The sequence below is a fragment of the Ictidomys tridecemlineatus genome, chromosome 4 (genome assembly GCF_052094955.1).
Source record: "Ictidomys tridecemlineatus isolate mIctTri1 chromosome 4, mIctTri1.hap1, whole genome shotgun sequence".
Classification (NCBI taxonomy): domain Eukaryota; kingdom Metazoa; phylum Chordata; class Mammalia; order Rodentia; family Sciuridae; genus Ictidomys; species Ictidomys tridecemlineatus.
The window spans coordinates 114,214,012-114,238,455 of NC_135480.1; positions in this window are offsets into that span (position 1 = coordinate 114,214,012).

The following is a 24,444-nucleotide window of genomic DNA, read 5'->3' on the forward strand; positions in this document are numbered from 1 at the left end:
GAAATCTGAAGTAATGGGCGGGAAAAACTTGAAGCAATGACTTGGAGAAAAAGCTGATGAATGACAGTGAAGATGGGTTTGTGCAAGGTTTCAGTACTCCTACTTGGGGAAGGGACTAGATTTCTTGTAGTTATACAGATGAGGGTCAATACAGTAATTGGACTCTATAATTTTATATCCACCATCCTTGGAAATTTGGGGGTGAATTTACTCATTCCTCCTGTTCTCTGGATTTTAACCAATTAAAGATGAACTTACTATCTCCAGGAAGGTAAAAATGCAGCATTTAAAAAAAATTATTATTGGTAAATCTAGATTGGAGAATATGGGAGAATTCTGTTATTTTAAACCCTGGGAACTATTTAATCCTTTCATGAAACACCAGCTTGCAGCAGGATAAAGTACAGATAAACATAAAGGCCATTTTCAGATATACACAATAGATAATATTTCTAGAGTTTGTTGTATGCATTCAGATTATTGGGAAGTTCTCCCTTTCAATCATGCATATCTGTAATCTGAGATAATGGCCCCCTGAATTCTATCCTGGGATTCCTTAAGGGCTTGTCAATCCCCAAATTAAGAAGTCCTTTCCCAGGAAGAAACTTAATGAATGAGAAAAACAGCAGCAAACATGATTTTAGTAACTGAGGAGGCTGTGACTCTCCTAGCCTTGACCATGTGTATCACTGGGAGATTATAGTTTACCAAAGAGAAGGAAGGAAAGTGTCTCTCTGGCCCCATGTGCTCTGCTCTGCTCCTGGTACCCTGACTTGGGATCTTTTACCTCCTTCGCTAGCTCAACCTGGCCTCAGTGTCCTTCTTCGGCTTGCCATGTTCTGAATTTCACATTGCTCCTAACAGAGAAAAGCTCATTGAATTTCCCCTCACTCTCCTGAAGGGAAAGCAAAACAAACACAGGAGAAATGACGGATATCTTTTCAGACGCAGACAAATTCATCTCTTTCCAGGACATTTTATTTTCACTTTTGACAGCAGTCATAACACTTGGTCAGCACTCCCCCAAGGATGGTTCATTAGGGATGGGCAAAGCAACATTTGTGACAGTCACCATCCTAACTTGTCGACTGCTGTGAAAACCACAAGGCACGGAACACAGCCAGAAAAACACATAATTGTTAGCACGCACTTTTTGTCGACCTTCTTGACAAACACACTAGGAAAAAGGACCCCCTCTGCGACTTTGTTGTCGTTTTTTTTGAACCAACTGTATTTGGACGGGTCAGAAACTGTGAATGTTATCATGAATCATTTAGCTGAGCAGCTACTATACATTGGTCACTATACAGGGTGCTGTGTTGGCTGCAAAGAAGAATTTAATGATAATAGCAAATAGTAGCCTGTAGAACCTTCAGAGGATGAAGAAGTATAAATAAATGTGATGTTTACACATGTTGACTTGGCGTGTCATGGTACCTAGATATGTGGTCAAACATTACTCTGTGATATTTCTGTGAGGGTGAATTTGGATGAGATTAACATTTAAATTGGTAGACACTGCAGAAAGCGAACTGCCCTCCATATCATGGTTGGGCCTTATCCAGAAAGTTGAAGGCCTGAAAGGACCAAAAAGCTGCCTTTCCTTGAGTAAGAAAGAATCATGCCAGCAAATGTCTTTGGTCTTGAACTGTAATATCACTCCTCCCTGGGTCTCCAGGCTTGTGGCCCACACAGCAGATTGAATTTTTCCAGCCTCCATATTATGTGAGCCAAATACTTAAAATAAATCTTTCTCTTTTTATAGGTACACTTCCTAGTGGTTTGGTTTCTCTGGAGATCCCTGACTAATACAGACATCTTACATTGTTCTCTTCCATCTGTTTAGTTGCTTTTAGGGCTCTTTTTCCTCTAGGGAAGCTGCTGTGACCAGGCTCTCCCATAACATCATTGTTCCTGTTTCCTTAGGGACTTGGTGGAGAAATTTATATATATGTCTAAAGGCCGTGGGTTTCTGCAAAGAGAGTCTAAACTTGCAGTGCAGTTTTTGACTTAGCCAAATGAAAATGATTATAGAGAACAGTAGTTTCCCCTTCTCCACAATTTTATTTCCAATAATATTAAATGGAGAAATACAGAAATAAATAACTTATAAGTTTTAAATTATGAACTTTTGAGAGTAGCATGACAAGTTTTCATACTGTCTTGTTTACTGTTTGGGGTATACACATCCACACTGTTTATGCTGCTTGCCCTTAGTAGCCTTCTTGATTATCAGCTTGATTGGCACAGTATGGGGTACTTGCCATCAAGTTACCCTCATTTTACTTAATAATGGCCCTGAAGCAAAAGCATATCCATGGCAATATGGATATGCCCAAAGAAGCCAGCCATATTGCGAAGGGGTGAAAGTTCTTGACTTAGGAAATAAGACACTATTTTATGCTGAGGTCTCTAAGATTTATGGTAAGAACTAATAATAATAAAAAAATCATCTATGTAGGGTTTGGTACTATTTGTATCCCCTGGAGATCTTAGAATGGCTCCCCCATGGATGGGAAGGGAACTACTATAGCAAAAGATTTTCTTTTTGCCTTATATATTTGGGGTAAAGAGTGATTTTCTCATATGACTTTGCAATTGTTATAAGTCTTGGCTTCAGAGAAGGGGCCAAATCCCTCATATTTTGTTTAGGTTGAAAGAAATGGGGAACACCTAGTAAGCAGGCTTTCACCCTGTTCGTTTCCTTCTATTTCTACTCCATACACTCCCCTCAGGGGTCTCATCCTAATCTGTGGTTTCAATTACCAATGAAGTCAGGATGATTCTTACGGCCTGACCAGCTCTGAGGCCAAGGCCCGTATATCCATTATCTCTTTATATCTTCTCTTGTGTGTCTCATGGGCTCTTAAACTTAACTTGTTCAAATCTAAGTATATCATCTTTGCTTTTCAAATTCTATCCTTTTCTTCTACTCTTTTTCTCAAGGAATATACCTCTGCTTTCCTAATTGTCTAAGACAGAAACCTAGTCTCCTTGAGTGAGCTAAAGTTTTCCCTCTCCTTCTTTTCCTTTCTTTTCCATTGTTTTAGTGCAGTTCTTTGCCTCTTCAGGACTAGATTATTTCAGTTTCCCTTTCTCTTCTTCACTTTACCCTCTAAACTGCTAATCCAATGACCTTTCCTACATGCAAATTGTTGTTGACCCCTTTAAATCCCATAACGGCTTTCTATCAATTTCAGGATAATGTTCAAACTTCTTGGTATGGACTATTAGCCATCTATTGCTGCATAACAAATAACTTCAACACTTAGCAGCTTCAGGCACAAACATAGTTTCTGAGCATCAGGACTCTGGTAGAGGCTTGACTGGTTCAGAATTTCTCATGAAGTTATAGTCAAGCTGTTGGCATGGGCTGCAGTCTCTGGGGGCCTGACTGGGGGTACGGGTTATACTCACAAGCTCACTCACATGACTATTGGCAGGAATATCAAATTTTTTACTCCACGGATGTCTGCATTAGAACATGCTTCTTCCAGAGTCAGTGATCCAAAAGACAGAGAAAGCTCAAGATTGAAGTCTCAGACTTTCATGATCTAATCATGGACATGACATACCATCACCTCTGCCCTATATTATTGGCATGCAGACCAACCTTGGTAGAATGGAAAACAGGACTACACAAATGTCTGAATACCAGAACATAAGGTTGACTGTTGGGCCATCTTGGAGAGTAACTAACTACTATATGTGACATTTAGTAACTCTCAAAGATCTTACTCTTGCTTATCCAACTTTAATCTCACTGCATAAACCTCCATTATCAATATTAACTACTACCTTGTACTCTGGACTTCAGTCTTATGAAACTTCCAAAGCACTGTCTTTCAAAACTCTGTCATTACATACTGTTCCCTTCTGAAAAATCTGTATATCTTCTTTATTTTGACCTAGTCAACTCTGTCTTGTTCTATATGGCCCTGACATCCCTAGTCAACTCTGTCTTGTCCTATATGGCTCTGACATCCCTTTTCCCCAACTTTAGATTTTTCTCTGTATTTCCATAGAACTAAAACTTCACCTGTACCTACTAGAAGAAAAAGTAGGCACAGATCTTCACCATGTCTGCCTAGGATCTGACTTCCTTAACAAGACTTCTAAAGTGCAAGAAGTATAATCAAGAATCAATAAATGGGATGAATCTAAACTAAAAAGCTTCTTCTCAGCAAAGGAAACAATCAAGAACATGAAGAGAGAGTCTACAGAATGGGAGAAAACCTCTACCACATGCATCTCAGATACAACATTGATTCCCAGGATATATAATGAACTTGAAAAACTTAATACAAAAAAATAATAAATTGACTAAGGAACTGAACAGACACTTCAGAAAAGAAGAAATGTAACTGATCAACAAATATATGAGAAAATGTTCAACATCTCTAGCAATTAGAGGAATGTAAATGAAAACTACTCCAAGATTTCATCTCACTCCAGTCAGAATGACAATTATCAAGAATACAAGCAACAATAAATGTTGGTAAGGTTGTGGGGAAAGAGATACACTTATACATTGTTGTGAGACTGAAAATTGGTGCAACCCTTATGAAAAGTGATATGAAGATTCCTCAGAAAACTCAGAATGGAACCACCATTTGACCCAGCTATCCCACTTCTTGGTTTATACCCAAAGGATCTAAAATCAGCATACTACAATGACACAGCCACATCAATGTTTATAGCAGCTCAACTCACAATAGCTAAACTGTGGAACCAACCTAGGTGCCCTTCAAAAGATGAATGGATAAAGAAAATGTGGTATATACACAATGGAATATTACTCAGCCTTAAAGAACTACAAAATTATGGCATTTGCCAGTAAATGGAGGGATTTGGAGAGTTTTATGCTAAATGGAATAAGCCAATCTCAAAGAACCAAAGGCCAAGTGTTTTCTCTGATATGCAGATGCTAATTCATAATAAGGGGAGGTAGGGAAGAACAGAGTTACTTTGGATTAGGTAGAGGGAAGTGAAGGGAGGGGAGAGGTATGGGGGTAGGAAGGATAGTAGAATGAATCTAATATTGGTACCCTATGTACATATATGACTACATTACCAGTGCAATTCTACATCATATACAACCAGTAGAATGAGAAATATTATTCCATTTATGTATGATGTCTCAAAATGCATTCTACTATCATGTATAACTAATTAGAATAAATAAACAATTTACCTATCTTATTCTACCTTGAATTTTATTATAATTATTGGCTTATAAGTCTCCTACTATGATCTTGCTGAATTCAGAGATAGTGGATTATTTATTACCTATCTTATTTCTAATGTCAAAGTGCTAGAACACAATAGGAGTTTAATAAATGTGTAATGAATGAGTGAATAAATGAATCCAGATTTTACTGTAGAATATGAATTTTAGGAAGAAAGGAACACAGGCTCTTCTGTCAAGTTTTATTGTATCTTACAATTTTGTGGGTCTGAGACATGGGAAGGAATATGCCAATTTCTCCTGACAACTCTTCTGCTCCATGTGGCATCAAGTGGGGTTACCCAATGGATTCAGCTTGTGGATAAGCTTATCTGCAAAATTAGAGATCGCTGCACTTGTGACAGGCACCTCATTAGCCATAACTGGAAGATCAGGCTCAACTGTGAGTGCCTATACAGGTGCTCACCAGAAGAGCAGCTCAAGGCAGCCAGACTTGCTTATGGCTTTATGGATGCTCAGGGAGAGTGTTTGAAGAAAGCAAGGCAGAAGCTTTAAGGCTTCTCCTGGCCTCAACTTGGAAGCATCATTTGAATGGCATTTTATTGTTTCAAACATGTCACAGTGTCAGCTCTCATATTCAAGGACAGCAGACTAGAAGATTATAAATAACAGGTAGCATGATTTGTTGGGGAGATAGCGCTGGAGATTAGCTCCCACAACTTTAACCAACTATTATCAAATTTGGACTATGCTACTTTATCATTCTGAATATGTAGTTTTAAAATCATTTTGTCTTTTCTTTATGGATGAGAAGAAATGTTCATCTACTACTATTGCACATTTAAGTTATGTTTACCATAAATAGATGTCAACCTTAAAGGAAGTCTTTACTGGCATAATAAAGGGCTCTGTTCTTTGTACTGTGATGTGCCAGTAGGTAATTTGATCAGAATTCTCAACTACAGTGGGCTATCTCTTCTAAGTGTCTTTTGGAGGTGTGTAGCTATTTTTATGGTCACAATGGCAAATATATGTAGTTCCTCATATTTAATTGCATCTTGCAGCATGTGAGAGAATCCTATACAACTAAGAATTTTCTCCAAAGTTTTATTAGCAATCCTGTTGAGAAACATTGAATTATAAAGATTTATTTTTCATATTCACAAATGCCACAACCTAATATAATTATGATAGGAGAGAACTGGCACAATGACAGATTATGCGTCAAAAATAGATGTTTTAGCTTGATGCAAACCCAACAAAAGCCAACACCATGATGTGTCTGCCAAAAAATACTGTTGTCTTAAGTTATATTAATAGAAATTTCAGTCCAGAATATAGAAAACTCTATTCAAAGAAATTTCAGTCTCTTAAATACTAGTCAGGATACTCTTGAAGTTTCATGGTCACTCCTAGGCACTTGGTTTTAAAAATTGCATAGAATGGCCACCAGGAGAACAAGGAGTCTAGAAATCATGTCTGTTTATGAGAAACATGGAAACTACCCTCACATGTTTAAAATATTTCATGGAAAAAGTATTATGTATAGTCTTTGAGATTCTAGAAGGTAGAATTAGGATAAATGAGGAAAAACTTTTCCAACAATTAAAATAGTAACTGGAGTGTTCTGCCTTGTGTGATAATAACCTTGCTTAAGGGAATCCCTATAGAAAATGGATGGCCATGGGCTAGGAGTGATTTTAAATGAATTGAACGTATGGAGTGGTACCCCTGAGTTACCTCCTATTATTAGTATTTATTTTATGAGTCATAGACTCATATTCATGAGATACTTTTGGACACCACCTTTATTATACTATCTTAGCTCTTAATACCTTCCTCTAGCTTTAAGCTAAGATTTTATTCCTTCAATCATAAAACAAGAAGTCACAGTTTTTGGCATAGTCTTAACAGGTTATCTATGATAATCCAATTATGTAATAGTTTTAAACTGTGAAGTTCATGAAGATACGAGAAATTATTTATCTTGTTTTCCACAAAAGCTATAGACAGTCAATATGCACTCCAAGAACTGTTTTATTTCTGGGAGAAATGTTTTACAATACTTTTTAAAGGCCATTATAATGACTTGTAATTGTTTTCTGGCTTTCTGACAAGGGGTGAAGGTCTATAATGGCTGTCAACAAAGTGTCATGTGGAGTGATTTAATTAGCACTTACTGTTCTCTTATTGGTTGGCCTTTATTTGGTCCAAAACAAAGTCCAACTTTTGAAGCAAGGAAGGAGATGAGAAAAGGTGAAGGAGATATCTGTTAGATAAGCTTTTACTTAAATGATGTTTATTTGGGGGGAAATGTCATTATCATTATCTTTAAAACACAGATTATTAAATGTGCATTGGCTTTTCCTCTCTTTCTTTGAGATGGCTCCAGTTTTTGGAGCAACCCAAACTCCTCTGCTTTTTATAAGAATTTAGCAAAGGAAGAAGTAACACATTAACTTAAGCTGATTTTTGTGTTGTTTATAAAAGATCCAAAGCAGACAAATTATTCTCAACAAGCCCTTCTACATTACTGTTCGTTTAATGTTTAATTAAATTTATTACAGCCAGTACACTGATTTTAGGGTGAATTTATAGTACACTAATGTGAGAGTTTTATGTATTCCATGTACACTTTATAGCACATTGGGGTCTCTTGTATAATCAACATGTACAATATACTAATGCCCATTTTATGTAAGTTGGAGCACAATTTTACTATTTCAAATGATTGTAGAAGTTTACAGTTATACTTATCCCCTTATATCATGTTATTAGTGATGCTTATGATTTATTTGATGCCAAGCTCTTGATGTGGAATACAAGTCCCAACTTAGCAATCTTTCTATGGGGAAAATGTTATTTGGTTCGTAACAATTCACTTTTGCATGGCATCTGTAGGAATTTACAAAATGAGGCAACTGTATACATCTTCACTAGAGGTAAATGATGTTTTTTCCTCCTTAACTAAAGATATAGATGATGGGCCTTCACAATGGAACTACAAATAAGACCCATGGAAGCAAGAGTAGTTACTGATCTCCCAGTGGACGATACCAGTGTTGGTCTTCAGAGGCAGTATGTAGACTTACTTCTTCTCACCTCCAAAAATAGAGCAGAAAGGAATTTCAAGAGGCTCTTGTCCCAGTCTAACCTTACATGTATTGAGAAGAACACTAGGATATGGGTGCTCCCTATAGAGACTTTTCCTGGGCTATAAAACTTGGAAAGGTGGAGGCTGGACTTAAACTCCGATCTGAATTTGAACCCATTACTATTTTTACTATTCACTTTCCCCCTTACTATTGTTATTAAGTTGTTGCTGAAGCAGGTAGGAAACACCATTATTTATCTGATATCAAGTGCCCGCTATAGAAATGCCTTAAGCTCGTTACTCCTTTCCAAGTGTTCTGTTTATAATCGATAGTCTTCCAGTCCTATGGACAAAGCCTGGGAAGTTCTAAACCTCTGTTGAGGAAAGAAACATGCCATTTGATGTGCCAGAGGAAAATAAATGTGACTGATTCCCTTACCTCTAAGATATGCCCCTGGTGATGATTACCCCTTATTCTCTCTGACCCTTCTGGGTCCAAGGCCTCCCATACCTAGATTAACTGGCTGCTATATACTTATTTATGTTCCATCAGCCAATATCCTTCAGCAATAGTAGCAGCAACCTTGATTTGTTTTCCTCTTTTACAGCTATGTTGCTGGAAGAGGTAGATGGAACATTTAATTTGGCATTAAATTCTATTCTGGGGCATCGTCCCCTGTGGCAAAGGTGATGTGGATGGTTTGCATTTATGATTTTGCTCAGGCTCATTTTTGCCCAGGGAAAGTTTCTGCTCAGGTTTTTCTTGCTTCTCTTGCAGTTTTATTTCTGATTTCATATAGAGGATTTCATAGAGTGAAACAGTCTGCTTTCCCTTTGTATTCAGATTCCCATTTTCCATTAGAAGTGTTGGCAACAACCTTGTTTCTGCATATACGTGCAAAAGAGGAGAGAGAGAGAGAGAGAGAGAGAGAGAGAGAGAGAGAGAGAGAGAGAGAGAGAGAACATTTGAATTTTGAGTGGAGTTCTATTCTTGAGGGATGTGGTCTGTGTCAGAAGCAGACATGATGGGGATACTTTGCATCTGTGAGTCTCTTCCATCCAAAGCGCCTGTGAGGGAAAGGGATTCGTCTCAGCTCTTCCTTTCCTTTTTGCATTTTTACCTCTAATTTCATAGTGGATGTTGCAGTGGAGGATCTACTCTTCCCCCTTCTTTATCCTTGAATCACCTTCATCGGGGTTGACAACCAGCTTGCTCTGAGCATTAGTTTATTAGAGTCAAAATGCATTGGAAATTGTGATCATCTCCTACAGGGAAGTCTTGTAAAGCTTCAAAGCTTTGCTGAAGAGCTGCCAGTCCCCATCTTCTCAAGACCCAGCGATTTTGAATATCATCCACAAAACAATAGAAAAGTCCACCTGTAATTTCCTTGCTCTGCCCAAGCACTGGTCACATTAGCCCTGGCTTCTGTCTTGTCTCTTATTTCACAGTGTGCTAGGAGCAGCGTGTGTGTGTGTGTGTGTGTGTGTGTGTGTGTGTGTGTGTGTAAACAAACTGAAAGGAAAAAAACCAAAGACAAGTAATCCTAGAGAGGATGCAGAGGAAAGGGGGCTTCTTTAGAGATCTGAGCCTCACTGCCTTCCTCTTGCCCCTTCCCAGGCTTCTTGATCATTAATTATTTTTTTTCCAGGTTGATATTTGCAAATGGTAAGGAACTTTATTTCTGAAGAAGCCTTTTTTTCCTCATGTTCCGGAGAGAAAATGGAATAAAAATGAGAGAAAAACCACAATTAAACTGCTAACCCCACAAAGAGCCGGAGGCTGTGGAAGACAAAAGGGATGGTGCAAATTAAATTGCAAAAGAGAAGCAAGAAAAGAAAAAAAAAAAAAACTCTGTAGTTGTTCTCTATGTCTAGTCTAATTCTACAATTCCATTGTTAATGAATATTCGATTTTTTTTTCTACCAGTAGCTCAAGACATGATTAACCAGGAATCATCTCTCTACACAGCTTTCCACAGTAGAACACTCTGGTTTTGTGTCACTAGGATAGAAGCCTTATGATCCACAGGATGAGACACTACAAGTGCTCCTGGCATCCACCACTAGATGGAGCCCGTGCTATGCACAAATCCAGCCCCAAGGGTCCTGGGGTAGCCAGTGAAGCCTTGAGCTGGAGGGCAGCATTTTTAAAGAGTGGGTACTTGGTTAAGAAAATCTATTTCTCCTCCAGTTAGGCCAGAAGCCCAGCTGCTATTGCAGGTGCTCAAAGATCCTCACTCTGTGGATTCCTAGTATCCTTATACGTTGTGTCTCTTGCGTTCTCTTTATCAACTATTTATCAGCAGTCTGGTTGTGTCCCATCGGCAGCCTTGGTTCCTCCAGGCATCTCTGCAATTGCTGGAAGCCCTACATTTTGGGGTGAGACTCTGGCTTCATGCACACACAGCTTCAGTATAATTAGCTGTCTAATTGCTCGCCCACACTGAGCCCATGTGTGTGTAACTAATTATGATTTATTTAAAAACCCTCTGTTTGCCATTCTTTGTTCTCCATTTCCTCTCTTTTGAAGGGCCAAGGGAGGAATTTGATTCGGAAACTGTTCTGAATGGTGGGTTTTACTTTCTTCAGAATTATACGGACTTCTCCTTCCAGTTTTCAAACCTAGGTATCTAATTCCCAGCATGCCCACCTGCTACTTGTTACGTCTCCCATCTATAGCAAAATGTATAAGGACAGGTGTGGCTGCTGTATCTGGAAGGAACTCACGCATGGAGTGTCATGTCAATATATCTACTGACCCCCCTAATTTTGTGTTTCTAACACCAATTTTATTTAGAGTTTTAAGCTCATACTTCATGGTTTGGCTCTGGAATGTCAACCCAAAAGCTTATGTTTGAAAGCGTGGTCCACAATGTAGCCAGGTTCAGAGGTGGAGCTTCTAGGCACCACCTGATTGGATCAGGGAGGATGTAACCTCATTGGTGGATTAATTCATTTGATGGATTAATAATTTGAATGGATAATTGGGTGGTGATCATAGAAAGGTGGGCATGGCTGGAGAAACAAGGTCACTGGTAGCATGCCCTTGGGGAATATTTCTTGTTCCTGTCTCCTCTCTCTCTTCCTCCTTTCCAGCTGCCTTGAGCCGAGCAGCTATCCTCTGCCATGCTTTTCTGCCATGCTTTCCCTGCCTTGGAGCTAGCTGACCATGAACTGAGACCTTTGAAACCCTGATCCAGAATAAATCTTTTCTCTTCTAGTTGTTCTTGTTAGGTATTTTGATCACAGTGACGAAAGGCTGGCTAACAAGCTATAATACAATTGCCTACTGAATGTCTCCACCTAATTGTACACAGGCATTTCCAACTCAATATGTGCAAGGCTGAACCCCCAAACTTAGAAATCTGAGAATTCTCAAGTGCTTATTCTCCCTCATGGCCAATTTCTACCTTCAAGTTTGATCAACTTCTCTTCCTCCTACCTCTCTTCCTATCATGTCCTTTCTGTTCCGATTACTGCTGTTTCAGCCAAAACCTGCCACTCGTACCTAATGTGTGGGAAAGGCTTCCTCTGTTCAATTTGGAGACTCATACTCCGTCAACTCTATGTGCTCATGTCCCTCTCCTGTTTAAAAGCCCTTAAAGACCCTTAGCACACCTGATCAGACCTTTCCCCAGGTGTACTCTTCATCCTGCTCCCACCAGGTTCATCTCCTGAGGCTTCTCCCCGCCTCTCAGTGGTGCAGCTCCTTTAGGCCACGCTGCCCATGCCTGATTGGACCCCACTTTCTTTGCTCCTCAGCTTAAGCCTTGCTGATTCCCACGGGAACATAATGACTGCCCTTAACATAGTCCCCAGGCAGCTTTCTGAGAGTCCTTATCACATGTCCTTGCAATTGCCTTTCTTGTATGTTTTCCCCAAGGAAGTGCAAGTTCCATGGGGCCAGGACTGGGCCTTTTAACCCTTCAGGTATCCCCAGGGACTTGACTGCACCTAATAGCAGCTGCCTAAATAATGAATGAGAGAAGCCACAGTCGTGTTAGCACTGTAGCACTTGATTGTGCCGATCCAGTGCCCGCTGGAGAGACTGGGGTGTGTGTGTGTGTGTGTGTGTGTGTGTGTGTGTGAGAGAGAGAGAGAGAGAGAGAGAGAAAGGAAAAGAGAGAGAGAGCTTGACTAATTCTGGGGTTCACAGCAGGTTTTCATTCTCTCCCTTTTAGTTAATTATTATCTAAATGAAGACCCGCAGGGCACATGGCATTTTGCTTACAGCCTGGGGGAGGCTACCTACAAAGTGAAATATTCATAGAGTATACAGATGTCATACACAACAAATACATGCCCTGAAGGTGAGAAGAACATTTGATAAGGAGGGACTGGAGCTAGCATAATCAGAGAGTAATAATCAAGGGCCCTGAATTCTGGACGTAACTTAACTATTCGCCGTCCTGTGAGTTCCTGTCAGTGATGGATGAGGAGAGGGAAAAAGGGAGAAAGGAAATGGAGATGCTGTGGTGGGCCCCTTTTAGCTCTGAGACTGTGCACGATTGGAATGTGGATACAGTGCTTTCCAAGTATGGTGAACACGAGAAAGAGCTACCCAGGTCCCTAGAACCGGCTGTGCTGCTAGGGAGTGTGCCCTGAGCCTTCAGCCTGGAGCCTTCAGCCCCTCCCGTCTGTCTCATCTGCAGAGCACTGCCTCAGCACTGTCTCACTCTTCCTAGGATAGGTCACATCTGGGACCAAGCCAAATGGAGGTCCTGAGGCCCAGCTACCCTAGCCTGAACAGAGACAAGATAGAGGGGAAATAGTTATTCCCAGAGCTCCTCCCAAGTTGGTGAGGCTTTATCAGGTGTACATCACACTTCCTCCTTCTTTTTTTATTTCTCCCAGTCTTCTCAGTTATTGATCTCTAACTATAGGTTCTAACTCAGATTCCATGCATCTGCTTTAGAAAACCCATCCTCTGATGATATTAACCTGTGATGGTACTGAGACGTGGTCTGAGATGAAGTTTTAGAACTGGATCACTCAATTCCTGACTGGCAAGAGGACCCCTTTCCTGGAGGTGGGTGGACTGCAGAAAGCATCTGGCACAAAGTGGGGGGTCTAGTGGTTAACACTAACTGGTAGTGTACTGGCAGAAGGGAAGGATTAAGGGCGCTATATATCAGGCATTTGAAAGGTACAGAGAAAATATTGACTGTAAGTATAACAGATTGGATGGCTGCTGTTAAAGGTTATTGACGCTTTACAGGACAAAAATAAACACCTGAGAATAATAGGCCATGGAAAGCCAGGTGTGAAAGCCAGAGGCATCTTTGGTTGAAAATATAGAAAGTCAAGTAGTTGGGCAAAGAAAGCTGAGGACTAAGCCCAAAATGTACCAGGTGGATTAGGTAAGTTGCCATTACTCAGCTAACTACCAAAAAGGTGGGTTTGTATGCCAAGAATAGGACTTTGATCAGGAGTTTCTGGGATCCTGGCTGAATGGCCAGGGATCTGGAAAGGCAAAGATTAAAAGAACAGGATCTAGGAGTTCTAGGGTAGTGGTATGTTAATGGACACATGGAAGGAGCCATGTGTGAAGATCTTTATGCTGCATGTTGTTATGATTTGGATATGAGGTGTCCCCCAAAAGCTCATGTGTGAGACAATGTGAGAGGGTTCAAAGGGGAATGATTGGGTTGTGAGAGTCTTCACCCAATCAGTGAAGTAATCAAATTATGGGATTAATTGAGTGGTAATTGAAAGCAGGTGTGACTGGAGGAGGTGGGGCAGTGGGGCCGTGGCTTTGGTGTATATATTTGTATCTGGCAAGTGGAATCACCATGTGAGCTGCTTCCCTCTGCCGTGAAGTTCTACCTCACCTGGAGCCCCGAGGAATAGAGGCAGCTGTCTGTGGACCTAGACTTCTGAAACCATGTGCCCCTAAATAAACTTTTCCTCCTTTACAATTGTTCTGGTATGGTCCTTTAGTCACAGCAGCAAAAAAAAAAGCTGACTAAAACACATGTTGATGGTTGCTAAAGACCATCCCCCAGGAAGAGGCATCTCAACAACCAGGAAGACAAAATGTCCTAGCAAGTTGACATTAGCCATGGTCACGGATGAAGTGACCAGAGCCAAGATCATGGGTCCTACAATATGGAATCCTCATGGAAGCTGATTTTGAAGCTTCCAGCAACAGAGATCAATGCTGAGACTCCAAAATGGCGTGATTTCTCAAGGAGGCCAACTGGACAACTGATGGCAAGTTGACTACCCTGAAAAGGTATGGGTTTCATTTTCAGAAGTATAGATACACATTTTAGGTATGAATTTGCCTTTCTGACTGTCTGATTTCAGCCAGTCTGTCAGAGAGCATCTAGAGGGTTTGATCTAGTGACTCAGTATCCCACATTTCATTGTGACAGACAGGGAAGCCAGTTCACAGTAAGAGATGCAGTATTCTCACTGAATTGAAAACCTTTTTTAGCATTGTTTATTCAATGAAAAACAAACACATGAGTCTGGTAAGCAAGGGGTGAAAGCAAGATTGACCCCACTAGGATACTCCTAATGGTTCATTGGAGCAGTCTATAGGGTTAGAGATCCTGGTGCTTTTAAAGGGAACACAGCAAGATTCCCTTTTAATTTTGAACTATAATTGTGACCTTGACACTTCAGACATATTGAGTTCATGTGTTTAATACATAAGAAGAGGAGTCACCTGATTGGCTGAGAAGTAACTCATCCTGATAATCTGGAGTGGGTAAACTGTTGAACACAATGAAGTCAAGGAGCAATATACATAGGTGCTTCTTGGTATGGCTGCCTTGTCTAATTGTGTCTGGAAATGGGTCAGTCCAGCAACCTAGCCCTGAGAATCACATAGTGACCAGATGGCCAGGATCCTCTTGAATTAGAGTCATGTCACTTGAAAAGCCATTGTGGCTAGCAGAGAGGTGCTAGCCAATGGTGAGGGAAATCTGGACTGGGTTATGGAGGCTGGAAACTAGGAGTATCAATTATAACCCAAGACTAATGGGGCAATGGGTCATCCCAACAGCTTCCCTGTTCCATTTCCCTGGGGAGACAAACCCACTGACATTCTGGAGGACCTCTCCATGGATGTTGATAAAGAAATGACTCCAGGTGGCAAACGGGTAGATGCTAGAGGATAGGGAGATGTCATCCAGATTCCCTTCAGGGAGGGACCTTCTTCTCAGATGTGAGCCAGGCATCTTCCTGTTCTCAGTTCCATGGCCTATTTCAGTTGTTGATTCCTAATAGACATCTTGCATTCATGCTCTGTCTCACAGTCTGCTTCCAGAAAACCCAGACTGTGGCACTGTCCATTGGTATGAGACTTTCTGGCTCTGGCTTGGATGTTTCCAGGTTCTTACATGGAGCTTTGGCTGGTCAGTATTAAAAGTCTGGAATTGAAGGTAGTTGAAGGTAGCCTGAATTCTCCTTTGTGGACCTCTTCTCAAACTTGAATTCAGTTCTGAAACACAGTGTATAGAAAGCCTAAGCAGGGTAGATTCTATCTTTAGTTTCAAAGTGAAAATTTCCCATTAATCTTGACCACACATCTGGCTCCTGGCCACAAATCTATTTCTTCCCATAGATTCACTGTGGTCCTTTCAGGGAATTGAAATTCAATTCAGTGAAGAAAGCTTTAATCTAGCGTTCCCATGATTGGAGCAGAAAATAGGAGAGAAACTTCTGTTTAAGACCAGGTAGTTAACCTAGAAGCTCCATTGGCAGAAAAGGCTGAATCAGGATCATACATGTTTGAAAAGAACAGTTTGGGAGAATAATAATAATAACTGTAGCCAACCAAATTTATATCAGATCTATTGGGCCACATCTGCCACCCTGTCCTCAGTGACCTAGACATTTTCCCAATGAAACTTCTGGGCTGTATCAGGCTGAAAGAGATGCATAGAGACTCTGGAATCTCCAGAGTGACATGGAGGAATCTGGTTACACAATTCAGGACAGAGGAGTGATGCTTTATGAGGTGAACTATAACTGGAAAAAAAGATGGGAGATGCAAAGGAGACAGGAGATAAATTGTTCAGGCCTTTTCTTCTTAATGGATGGTTCTTCAATGAAGTAGTTCTCTGTGAACTCTCTGGAGATGACTACTGGGATGATGACTAGCCAGCAGAGTTAGCTTGTGAAGCCCTGGCATCTTGTTAACACAAGACCTTGGACCTTTCCCTTCTATACCATTTCCCTTTTCCCCCTCATTCCTGTTTCCTGGGATTTTACCTTTTCCCTCTTTCTAGCAAGTGTCATACATGAGCACTACCCCAGTTTTCCAGGGAGCCCAGGATAAGACCATAACTATTAACAGAGTTCTTACTGAGTGCCAGACATTGTTCCTAGTGCTAAATGGGTGTTAGGTCATTTCTTCTCCATAATTACACTATGAACTAGGGACTGTTATTATCTTCACTTTATAGATAAAGAAAATGAAATATAGTCAAGGTCACCATGCTAGTAAGTCTGAGAGCCAAAAGTTAGACTGGACATTCTGGTTTCTGAATTTGTGCTTCTGTTTCTTGAAGAATGGCTACTGTCAGGGCATTGGCTAAGATATCCATGTTTCAAATACCACGTGGGCTGGCACCTTCATAAAGTCTTTGCTGATGAATGAAGGAGAGGTGCTGCTTCTTTCTGAAATGAAACTCTAATAACATCATCTGGGTTGAAAGACCACCATTTTATTCAGTGTCCACTATTGTTGCAGACTGGAGTCTGAATATGGATCTTTTCACAGGTTTATTTATTTCTGTCCTTATAGTTTGATTTTTGGCTGTCAACTCTGCCTGTCCATGAAGACTCTTAAAAAGTAAGGACCTTTTTCTTTCCTCCCTTCTATATACAACATTGCTGCAGGTATTGATAAGCTACTGTCCACTGATGTTCTAACACAAAACATCAAAATGAAGCTCATGGTAGGGTGTGTGACTTTGTGTGAGATCTCAGCAAAAGGTACACCTGGTGAGAAGAAGCAGCCTGCTAGAAGATACAGGGCTTCTTAATATGGCTCTGTGAACCCTAACATCCTGTTCCCACAGGGATCCCCAGACACACTTGATGTCCATGAAAAGCCTGAAATCTATAAAAACTTTGTAAGTCATTGCCTGCCTTTTTGGGGGGTGGGGAGTTAGGAAAGGTGTCAGGGGAAGACATATACGTTATATCAGACTCTAAAAAAAACGTTGCTAATATGAGAATGAAATTTTAAGCCTTACTATTTTTCTAATTTGTGCAGGCTTGTGTAAATCATTTAATAATTGGAGTCTCAATTGCTTCGTGTGAAAATGAGACACAAATATTTCCTTATGGGAAAGATTGTTGTGAATATTAGATGAAATGTCTGCTGAGGAATGTCATAATCACTAAAGCCTCTTATCAATATGGGATGGATGATCATTGTCATTTCTCATCTTCTGAATCTGAGACTACAGGGTATAGAAGGGGAGGGACTCTAACAAAGACTAAATATGTATGTCTCTTAGGCTTGGTTCATCTGGAAGTTGACTCTGAGAAAAGGATTTGGAGTGTAAGTGGTTTCTTTGGGGTGTGATGTCATGATGGATTGGTAGAGGACTATTGGAGTGAGGCAGGGAAGGAGGGACACAAGCCCATCAGCCTGCAAGAATGAGTAGACTGGTTTTGTGAACAACTAGGATTCAGTACTCCTATGTAGGAAGCACCTCCTAGTTTTTTTGTTTTGTTTTGTTTTTTGTTTTTATCTGAGGGATATGTAGCTATGCTCCTGCAGCCAAAGTGCCCAGGCAGAGTCACAGGTGTGTGCACCAGGAGGCCACCTGCATGTACTAGGGTGGAAATTCACAAGAGATACTTTGTGTTGGGGGGAGCATCTGTAGCTGACAGTGTCTGCGATAGCAAAATTATGAGCTAGATCAGCCACATGCATTATCTGTATTAAATTCTAAGTCATTCTAATAGTTCCTAAACATAGCTTCTCACTAGAATTACCTAGGAAGTATAAAAAAGAAAATCAGACTTCTGGGACCCACATTTAGGAAATTTTAATTCAGTATGTCTAGGCTAAGGTCTGGGAATTGACATTTTTCAAAGTTCTCCAAGTAATTCTGATGATCAGTCATTTTGGCAAACACAGCATTTAAAACCCATTTAATGCAGGCATTGTAATGAAACTGAGACTTGAGGTGTTCCGTATTTTATACTGTATTACATCTAGATTGTGGTGGAGGCAGAATTTCAATGTAGTGCTCGTCTGTCTTCACCTCAATGTCACACTGTCTCTTCAAGGACCTATTTCTCTCACACAGTAAGGGACCATATCTCCTGAACCTCAAGGGAGAGAATGGAGCATAGACCACAGATGGGTGCAGAGTACTAAGCCTGCTCCTGTTGAGGCATCTGTGCCCACAAAGAGAACAGAGCTTCTGAACGGTCTCTCAAGTATGTTCCTTTCCATCTTTTCCTTTGCTGCGGCTAGGTTGTTACCATCCCGTGTCACCATTGTTGAGTTAGTTGTCCTCCTAGCTTATCTCCTGGCCTTAATCTCCACTTCTCATCCTGTTGCTGAAGACCAACACAACCTTCATCACCCCACTCTTTCTAGAAACCTTCAGGGCTTCCCCATTTCTTGTTTATAAAATAGAGCCAGACACTCTTTTTCTTTTTGAGAGAAACACACATTTATTAAGAAATATCTCTGCTGTCCCAGAGGCATGGGAGAAAAGATGGAGAAGAACAGGGCAGGGGGAAGTGTTCCAGGGAATACAGTCTCATCTGATGTCTCTTGCAGGTGGGGGCAGAGGAGACTCCTAATGTCCAGATAGATCCAGATGTGCTCCTGGATGGAACCCATGTGGAGAAGCCTGAGCCAGTGTGCACATTCAGTCCTGCAGCTGTTTGAGTCCACATGACCAATGCGACGCAGTAACAACAGCATCAACAGAAGGAAGGGTCCTCCGGCTGGCTCTTCATTGGTTAGGTCCATCTCAGCTCTCCTGTTTCTGAACTCAGCATGTTTCCGTTCTCCTTGCATGGGAGCCATGTTTGTTTGTTTGTTTTGGTACCAGATATTGAACTCAGGGGTACTCAACTGCTGGACCACATCCCCAGCCCTAGTTTGTATTTTATTTAGAGACAGGGTCTCACTGAATTGCTTAGTGTCTCACCTTTGCTGAGGCTGGCTTTGAACTTGTAAACCTCCTTCCTCAGCCTCCTGAGCTGCTGGGATTACAGGCATGCACCACCATGCCTGGCTGGGAGTCAAGATTTTGCTAATACACAGTATGCAACAGCAAAGTAGCAGAAAGCAGGCAGCAATCTGCTAAGTCACCTGCTTCCAGCCCTTGCTGTGACCATGGGGATGTGCCATGATGATATCTTGGGAGAAATTGCCCTCTGTTGATGCAATGCAGGGTTGAAGCATGTTGAACACAGAGTCATGCTGGGAGGCAAGGCTAGGAGTAGAGGTCTTCTCATGCAGGAAGTGGAGCCTAATGGCAGGCATGCTGGTTCTTCTGATGCCCTTCTGCACTGACTGTTTGGCCTCCTCAGGTATATGATGTTCAGAGGGAAAGGGGAAGGTGTAAAGGGAATCTCACTTGTACTACCCTTCAGGAGGACAAGGACATTGGAAGGATCCATCGGGCATGGATAAGGTACAACCCTCCGTGGCACAGGCTTCACCTATAACATGAAGCCTGCCCCTGGATTATCTGGTGCTGGACTATCAGGTGTGTAGCCATCAAATCTTTGAACATTTTTTTGGACAGACACACCCAGGTATTGTATGGGTCATAACCCATGTCAAAGAGGATTTCAAATAATGTGGGGTCTTAGAGGTTGGGGAAGGACACATTATGATAGGATAAATCCTCCTTACCCTGATTTATCCATAGGTCCTCAAAGATTCCCCCTACCAAGACCCTTGTTATGATGTCCACTGTCAGTATTTTATTGATGAGTCTTTGTGCTTCCAAGGAAACAGGCTGGGTAAATTCCAATTTGGGGAACAAGATCTGTCTCCTCAGCTCCTTATTGCTGGCTACTCTAAGTGGGCAGTTCCCTGTCAACATACAATACAAAATGACATCCAGGCTCTGGCTGTCCACTTGGGGTGAGGAGCTGGTGTTCTTACTTTCAGACAACTTCTAGGGTAAAATATCTAGAGTGCCCTAGAACTTGTTCAGCTTCTGTCCAGCCTTGAACCTGGTGCTTCAACTAAAGTCGATGAGTCTGATGTTGCCTCTGGCATCCAGCACAATGTTTTTTCCCTTCAGGTCTCTGTATAAGATATGCATCTATTGGTAGTAGCATGCACGTGATCTGCCTGAAAGTTTCTGGGCCTCTTCCTCCTGCATGCCCCCAGGTGGGATGAGGTGAAATGGCGATCTCCTACCTGTGTGCTCCACCCCAATGTAGACATTTTTGCAGATTTCCATAACCTGAAACAGCTGGATCACATTCAGGTGGTTCAGGGTCATCATCGCCAGTATTTCAGAGTGAACCAAACTGTTCCCTTTGGCAGGACTTTCACCATCATCTCTGCCCCAGTGCAGAGATAGTGGGCTAGTTTCACATGACCAAACCTCCCATGCTCGATGTCCTTTAAGACCTTGTAATGGTCTGTAAAGGCCTTCTCATGATAGGAGCGGGGCCTCTTTGGCACTACACTAGTTTGACTATTTTTAAAAAAATGTTGTGCAATATTTATTAGTTTTTCTAGTTTTCAGCACCCATCTATAGAATATGATTGTTTAATACATACATTTTTATATTTTTATTTGTTCTCTTTGGTTATACATGATAGAAGAATGTATTTGACATATTCTACATACAAGGAGTATAACTTCTCATTCTTCTGGTTGTACATGATGTAGATTTACATTGGTCATGCAATCATATGCATATGGACAGTAATGTCTGATTTTTCTACTACCTTTCCTATTCCCATTCCCCTCCCTTCCCTTCATTCCCCTTTAACTAATACAAAGTACTTTTATTCTTCCCTATATCAAGCCCCTCCTTATTGTGAGTTAGCTTCCACATGTCAGAGCAAACCTTTGGCCTTTGGTCTTTTGGGATTGGTTTATTTCACTTAACATGGTATTCTCCAGTTCTATCTATATACCAGAAAATGCCAAAATTTCATTCTTCTTTATGACTTGAGTAATATTCCATGTGAATATATATCACATTTTCTTTATCCATTCTTACTATGCATCCTAAACAGGAATACCACCTAAGTATGCTAGCTAAAAATAATAACAAACCAAAACAACAAACAAAACAAAACACCTAAATCAAAGAACCAATTTCCAAAAACCTCAACCACCCACAAACCACCAAACGTGCTAACTCTCTGGGAGTCCAACAGGTCACCACCAAGAGCTTCTTGTACTTACAGGCAAAAACCCAGCCACCAGCCACAGCCACCCTCTTACATACTCTGTGTTTGAAATTTCCTCACAATGGCTTCTTGTGAGGTCAGAGCAAGAAATGGCCAAGTCATGCCTGGCCATCACCCCCAGTGGCTATCTCTCTTTGGGCCTATAGGACTTTTTACACTTTCAGAATAAGAAAGGACTCCAGAAGCTTTTGTTTCAATAGATTATGAAAACTAATTATTTTTTAAAAATTAAAATTGGTGCAGTACTTTAATGGACTTTTTATTTTAATTCTAGAAGTCTGTAATAACTTTGGCTTTGAAAGACCTTGCTTCCTTACAAGGAGAGCAGGGTGGGATGTTGGTACCGTTGAACTTTGGTCCTTAGGAGGAGAGCAGAGTGGGCTACTGGTTCAATGTTACTTGTGACCTTACAAGGAGAGCAGGGTGGGTGGGACTGGAGAACTGGGCCTGCTCTTGAATCACTGTGCCTTTCATCCTTCTATCATTATCTTCTCTTCTATCTAGTTGTTTTTTATAGTGAAACATTTAAATTATCATCCTTTTGATTTGGGGTATGTTCTTCAGGTATTTCTTTGTGGTTCCAATGAGGGTCCCTTTAATATGAGAAAGAGAAACCTGGCTGATGTGAACATATAGCAGCATAACTTTAGTAACATGGAGGATGCTGCTTCTGTACATCTGCACATCTTCTGTACATCTCCTTTGGTTCCTGTGTGTGGAATCAAGGCTTAAGTTACCCCTGAGGGCCTGTGTACCCTAGCATGAGGAAACAACATTTTGTGTACCTTGGAGCTGCCCTTAGTGGTTATGGTCTTGGAAATTCCTGAGGTTACCCTCAAGGCATCTTCCCTATTGTATTTGTGCAAAGAACCTAGCATCTCTTTAGGATCTGTAATCTCTTCAACAAGAACATCTTCCTTAGCCTCAGCTTTGCATGTGCTTTTCTGTCCAAATTGCAAGTTTTGAAAATCCTTAAATTCTGTTTGCTGTTCCCAATTCTCACACTAAATTGGGCTGAAAGCTGCCAGCAACATCCATGTCAGTGACTGAATATTTGCTGTCTTGAAATTTCCTCCCCCAGATTATTTAGTCCATTGCTTTAAAATTTAGCCTAAAACAGTCTCAGGAAATGGGAAAAATGTAATCAAGTTCTTTGACAGAAAATAGCACAAGTGGCCTCTGGTCCAATTCCACACAGAGTCTTCCTTTCCTTCTGAAACTCATTAGCATGGTCTATATTCCTGTTTGTATTCTGGTCTTCTGAACTCCTGTCAGAATCGCTCAGTAAGTGCTGCTTACTACATTTAGAAACTTTTCAGGCTTGTATCTCTAAGCTGTTAAAATTTCTTTCTGCAAATCAGCTCCAAAATTTTTGATCCATGTGGTCCAGTTAGTCACAGCAATGACCCCACTTCTCAGTACCAATTTGTTTGTTAGATTAATTTAGAGCTGTAATCACACAACAAGAACAACTTAGGAATGAAAACTTTACCTAGAGCTCATAATTTCAGAGTTCTCAGTCCATAGATGGCTGAAAACATTGCTGTGGGCCCAGCATGAGGCAGTACATCATGGGGCAAGGGCCAAGCAAAGGAATCCTGCTCCCCTCATGGCAACAAGGGAGCAGAAGGAGGGGAACAGACGCAGGGAAAAAGCACCCTTTCAGGGTGACCCACCTCTCCCAATCACATTCCACCTGCCTACAGTTAACACCCAGTTAGTCATTGAAGCTAGGAGGGTCTGACAAGGTAAAGCTCTCACAATCTAGTCATTTCCCCTTTGCCTATTCCTGCATTAGCACAGCAGCTTTGGGGGAACAACTCAATTTTAAACCACAAGAGGTTGTAAGCCTCTTTGCTTGGGACACTGAGGCAGGGGGACCACATGTTGAATCCCAGCCTGAGCAGCTTACTAACACATTGTCCCACAATAAAAAGCCATGGCAGAGCATTTGCTTAAAGTGTGTGAGGCTCTGGGTTCATGGGTTGAGCTGCCTTTGTTAGAGAGAGAGAGAGAGAGAGAGAGAGAGAGAGAGAGAGAGAGAGAGAGAGAGAGAGAGAGAGGTGGGGGGTTCTTGAGGAAATGAATTACCTTCTGCTCTTCCATTATGTGAGGACACAGCATCAAAGTGCTTTGACCTTGAACTTGCTAGTCTACAGAACTGGGACTATTTAATAAATTACCCAATCTAAGGTATTATCCAGCATGAAGGGACCCAGTCACCTGAGAATGTCTCCATTTCTTCCTCCTCTGGGAAGGATACTTCTTCTGGTTCTAGGATTCTTGGCTTCCAGGGTTTGTCCTTTATCACTCTGAATATTTCAACCCACTGTGTTTTGTGCTCCAGTGTTTCTAATGAGAAATCTGATAAGGACCTTATGGGGAAATTATGATGAACCCTTCCTTCCTCCCTCTCTACCCTGTAGGTGTGCAAACCATGCTTTATAGTGTCTTAGGAACAGCATTTTGTTATAGTATCATGATGTGAGTTGCTGCTATCCTTTGGACACTCATTATTTAGTTGAAAGAAAAATAAGTCAAGTACCTTGAGTGCAGACATGAGCCAAACACTCTTGAGGGTGTATAAAGCCCTCCACAATCCCATCCCTATTTCTCCAGACTTCATCTTTTGGCAGGAGGATAGAAAATGCTCTAAGTACTTAAACAGGGAAAATTTCACCTGGGAATTGATTAGACAGGCGTTGGAGGACTGACGACACAAAAAGGAAACAACTACATATTGCAAAGGTTACAACCACAGGGCATAGCTTCCTAAATCATAAA